This window comes from Rhinopithecus bieti, unplaced genomic scaffold, assembly GCF_001698545.2.
Source record: "Rhinopithecus bieti isolate Rb0 unplaced genomic scaffold, ASM169854v2 scaffold_21703, whole genome shotgun sequence".
Lineage (NCBI taxonomy): Eukaryota > Metazoa > Chordata > Mammalia > Primates > Cercopithecidae > Rhinopithecus > Rhinopithecus bieti.
In genome coordinates, this window is record NW_016812332.1 from 7487468 (window position 1) to 7493221 (window position 5754).

At 34.6% G+C, this 5754-nt stretch overlaps 1 pseudogene; it reads left to right on the forward strand.

Annotated features, from left to right (window-relative positions):
• The first annotated feature begins 206 nt into the window (after positions 1-206).
• On the forward strand, positions 207-728 carry LOC108544647 (ubiquitin-40S ribosomal protein S27a pseudogene; annotated as a pseudogene).
• The last annotated feature ends 5026 nt before the right edge of the window (positions 729-5754 follow it).

Here is a 5754-nt window from a genome sequence, read left to right on the forward strand (position 1 = left end):
TTACTGGCATGGGTTTAAAATTTATTCTGGTTATTACCTAATATTATGGATAAAAAAAGAATAGGAATGTTTTATTCTTGGAGAGAAATGAGCAAATAAAAAGTGAATTCAGGGCATATGCTGATTTAATGGGGTAGTAAAGAAGAGGGATATGTTAAGCATGCGATTCAGGTTTCTGGCTTGTATGACTTAATGTGAGATCGGCCATGTTAAGAATCTCTCTCTTTTGTTCTTCTTTTTTGGATTTGCCATCTGCAGGGCAATTGCCACCAAAATGTAAAATTTTCATAAAAATCCTTACAGGGAAGACCTGTAAGTTTGAAGCCTCCCATACAATAGAAAATATAAAGGCCAAGATCTAGCACGAGGAAGGAATTCCTCCTCATCAGCCAAGACTGATCTTTACTGGTAAGCAACTGGAAGATGGGGGGTATTTTGACCAGGGCATTAAAAATAAGTCCACACTTCACCTTGTGCTGAGACTTTCTGGAGACGCTAAGAAAAGGAAGAAGCCTTGTACCATTTCCAAGTGGAATAAGCATAAGAGAAAGAAGGTTAGGCTGGCTGTCCTGAAATAGTATAAGGTAGATAAGAATGACAAAATTAATCACCTTCAATGTCCTTCAGATGAATGCAGTACTGAAGTTTTTATGGCCAGTCACTGTAATAGACATTACTGTGGGAAATGTGACCTGACTTACTGCTTCAGCAAATCAGAAGACAAGTAATTGTTTATGAGTTAATAAAAAGTGTGAACTTAAAAAAAAACACAAAATCTCTTTGTTGACTGATGTACTCCTAGTTCCTCAGAAAATAGCTGTAATGTACTAGGCACTTTATAAATATTTTTTAATTAAAATATTTCCATTAACATAGGAAACAATGAAAGTATAAAATGCTAGACATGTTTAATTTCAAATCTCTGCAAGATATCAAAAGAAGGTGCATTATAGTAAACTGGAATAATTAGTACAGATATTTATTTTGACAAGATTTTGTGGGCACCAGCATACAGATGATTTTTGAAAATGTAAGTCACATAAAAGTTCCTATGGACTTTAGGAGAAGGAAAGACCGGTAGGACAGACATCTGACAAACCCAAACATTTGAAGAACCAGAAAGCGATATAATCTGATAAGAACACTGATAAGAAAATATCTAAAATAAGCAGTAAGAAAATAATGAGAGAATTGTGAAAGCTAAGTGAAGTTATTTTGTTTATTTGTTCCCTCTCTTTTCCCCACCTCCTGAAGAAAGAAGTGGTTAACCTTATTAAATAAGCCTTAGGGGGTGCACAAGAAAAGGAAGAGCACTGGAGGGTACCTATAGGATCAACAATGGGGATATCAGTGTCCTTGACAAGAGCTGATTCCCTGGAGCGGTAGGTGCTATGTGTAGAAGAAGAATCAGCTGAGGAGAGTGAATGAGGTTTAGTTGGACAGAGGAGAATAGGATAAGCAGACAGGCTTTGAGTTGAGGAAAGGAGTTTTTTGATTTTTTTTATTAAGGGAAACTAAAGCTTATTAAATCCTGATTGAAAAGAAATGGATAGAGATTTGCAATGCAGGAAAGACAACAAATGATCAAAAAACTAATGTAAAGAGTGAGGATTTATGATTCTATGTCTTCTAACTCTCAAAACCCTTGCACCTCTAAATTTCTATGATTATTTTAATTGTCTGTGTAAATGGCTGCCTTATTGGGAATTTGTTGTTAACTATCTTAATGCAAGTAATCCACAGATTATATGACAAAATTGATAAAGTTATTTTATTCTTTCATAAGGAATATAGAACATAGTAAACAAATTACTGAACATTTGAATTTTCACAAATTTTATATCAAAAGGGGAACCACATATATCCTTTGCCTATATATGTCAGCTGATACTGTATTATCACATTTTTTCTCTCTCTTTTCTATTCTATTAATAAATCATTTCAGGATTAGTTGCAAATATTGTGACACTTCACCCTAATTAATTCAGCATGAAACATTAATCATCTAAGAAGAAGAACATTCTCTTACACAACCACTATAAAATTGCCATACCAAGGATATTTAACATTGATACAATGACATTATCTAATATAGAGCCTATATTAAATTCTACCCACTGTCAATTAAGCCAATGATATATGTTATCAACTTTTAAAAAATATAGACCAGCTAATTTTTAATTTTTTGTAGACTATGTTGCCCAAGCTGGTCTTGAACTCCTGGGTTCAAATTCTCCTCCTGCCTCAGCCTCCCAAAGTGCTGGGATAACAGGCATGAGCCACTATGCCTAGCAAGCCTTATATATTTTTATAAAAAATATACTTGTCTCCAAATCTTTATTTTTATTTTTTAAAAAATAACTATTCGTATGCCTTCATTGATTGATTCTTAATTCAATATTGACATATTCTGAATTTTTGTGTTCCCCAAAAATTCATATCTTGTAACTTAACACTCAATGTGGTTGTATTCAGAAGTAGAATCTTTAGGAATTGATTAGATCATGAGGGCTCTGGCTACATAAATGGGATCAATGCCCTCACCAAAGAGTTTTGAAGGAAGACAGCCTGTTTGCCCATTCTGCCATATGAGGCTAGCAACAGGCACCATGTTTTAGGCAGAGCTCTCACCAGATATGGAATCTGGTGGCACCTTAATCTTAGACTTCCCAGCTTCCAAACTGTGAGCAATAAATTTCTGATATTTATAAATTACCTACTCCAAGGTATTTTTTAATAGTGTCCCAAATGGACTGAGATAAATATATTTTTCCAGCTTTATTGATGTATGATTGACAAATAAGAGATTGTGTAGATTTAACATGTGCAACATGGTATTTTTATATGTGTACCTTGTATAAAATGATTTTCACAATCAAGCTAAATAGTATATGCATTACCTAATATGGTTACTCTTCTGTGTGTAGTGGAAACACTTAAGATCTACTCCTTAAGCAAACTTCAAGTCTAAAATATATTATTATAGGTTATAGTTACCAGGTGTTACATTAGATCTCTAGAACTCACAGCTTACATTTTGTAGTCTTTGATCAACATCTTCCCACTTTGGCCAATACCTCCCCATTTCCCTGACACCTCCCAGCCTCTGGCCACAACCATTCTACTCTCTGTTTCACTCTGTTTGATTATTTTAGACTCCACATAAAGATGATCTCAAGCAATATTTGTGTTTCTGTGCCTGGCTTATTTCTCATGGCATATGCCCTTCAATTTCATCTACTTGCCACAAAGGGCAGACTTTCCTTGTTTTATAAGGCTAAATAATACACACACACACACACACACACACACACACACACACACACACACAAATTTATCAATTCATGCATCAATGAACACTAAGTTGTGTCCATAAATTGGCTATTGTGAATAATGATGCTATTTCTTTAATGTATTTCTATTATTGTTTATTTTGACACTTAATTTGTCATAAATTTGTCCAAAGAGGGCTCCTTTAAGTTTTTCAAGTCTTTGTTTTTTCACGATGAGAAACCTAATTCCCAACAATATCAACATATTAAATCATTTGCTCAATTCTATTATACATGATCAAACTAGTTTCAAACTTACTGCGCTAATACCACTACCAAAAACACATGTTAAGTAACACTCAAGATTTCTTTTGTTTTAAAAATATATTCTACCTATTGATAGAAATAGCAATCAAATAATTCACTCAATCTTCAAAATAAGCCTACTAATAGATTTTTAAATTAAAATAAGACCTATAATAATATAGGTAATCGCAAATGCAATTATAATGCTTTATTAATCAAGAGAAAGCCAATCAGAATGTAAACCAACATTATGGTGTCCCCTTCCTTATCTTTCTTTTGTGAACATCACCTTGGAAAATTACTTACTTGAAAGAATTATTGTGGACTTAAATCCTATGGCAACTTGTGGTGCAAAAGGCAAAAAAAGAGAATTACTGGCAACCATTAAAAATAATAATGTTCATTTCTGATTGCCCTTCAGAAATGCATGTATTTGGGAGAAAACCTGGGTAGAAAAAAAAAGGAATGAGTCAACTTAACAGGCTTCATTTTAAATTCTATCTCTTTATTATATCAAAACGACATCTTTGCAGTTTAGAGGGACCAGTAGGCACTGTTATAACTGAAATTGGATAAAATTCCAAGCTGTGTCAAAGACATTGTTTGAATTCACTTAAAAGTGTTTTATGTCACTGTTCACCACTCCCCTTCTCTAGTCATGATCTGCCTGTGGCAAACTGTTTCTCTCTGGGACTGAAAAGATTACTCCCACTGATACTCCTCTGACAGTGTGAATATTGACTTGCACTTATAAAGGTCAGACAGTTCCACTAGTTAATAGGAGTGAGAAGAGCAGCTCCAACAAGTCTCTTTGAAAGGAATTTAACCTTCAAATTGCAAAGCATGCTGCTCTGTGGAGCCAATTTTGGCAACTAAGAATACATGCTTCTCTACTTTCCAAAAATACTAACAGGAGCCTGAAAGTTAGCATTACAAAGGGAAACAATCATGCCTTGTAGCCGACAAAGGTCCATGGGAACGCCATGCAGGATATGCCTAGTTATTTTATTTTTTAAACAGAGTTGGATACTGTGGAGTAATTCTCTAGGCCTTTAACTTTCCTCAACGTATAAAAGCCTTTTTGACTTTTAAGAGCCATGTGCTGTGAGATGATAAGACACCACATATATTTTTCTCAGCATCATTCTGACACAAGATCAAGAAAAAGGTTTATTCCCAGGGGAGCATAGCATCTCCTCACCTATTTTTTTTTTTAAAGTCCTTTGCCTTCTGTTATTGTCTCATGACTGAGAGTTCAGGAAAGGCTGACACAATTTAAAGTCTCTGGGAATGTGGCCTATCTGTTAATGGCGGTGTCCTGAAGTACAGTACAAGAAAACGAGAGTGAGAAAACAAGACTGAAAATGGGAATGAGACTTCACTTTTATTCTGATGGAATGTAAAACCAATATTTTAATTTTAATAAAACACATTTATATTGTGGCATCAATGGCAGAAAGGATGTGCTGCATAGAAATGAAGACGATTCCCTATTTTTCTTGAGCAGTGGAAGACAGGAGACATAATGATAAAGAGAGCCTTTTACAAGTAATAAGTAGGAAGAAGAATATGCCCTGGGTGTCCTGGAAAGCAAAGCTTTCATGATTCCAGAGCATATTTTAGAAATGGCATTACGGCTGTCACTGCTTTAAGTTTGGCATCAGCGAGACTTCAGATTGCTCTAAAATCATCCTTAATGTCCTTTCTGCCTCATCAGTGGGGGACCATTCAAGTAACAAAGTGCCAATCAGGGGCTCTTGTTCCTCTTTAGCTTGAAGATATTACTGTGGAGGTTTTTCTGAGAGCATGATCTCTCCGCTTGAGATGCCCTTTATTATAACTGTAGTTAAAGGTCTGCTGACTTAGCCGTTATAAACCCCTCATGTTCTCAACTACAAAAATTTGCTCTGAAATAAAGCTTAGCATACTAACTTGGAGCTCAGGAGAGTCATGATTTTGATAAATTCTAAGAGAATAAAAGAGTCATTTTAACATAAAAAGAGAGTAACAAACATATAAATATCAAAGCTATTTGAGTTATATGTGTCACTGCTCTGGTATCTCCAAAAATAGCATCGTTAATTAAAATGAAGTTGGAAAGTAATTTGCTCATAATGTGCACTAATCATTTTGTAAGTTTGGAATATAAAATGTAATTAAGGAAAAGAAAAATGGG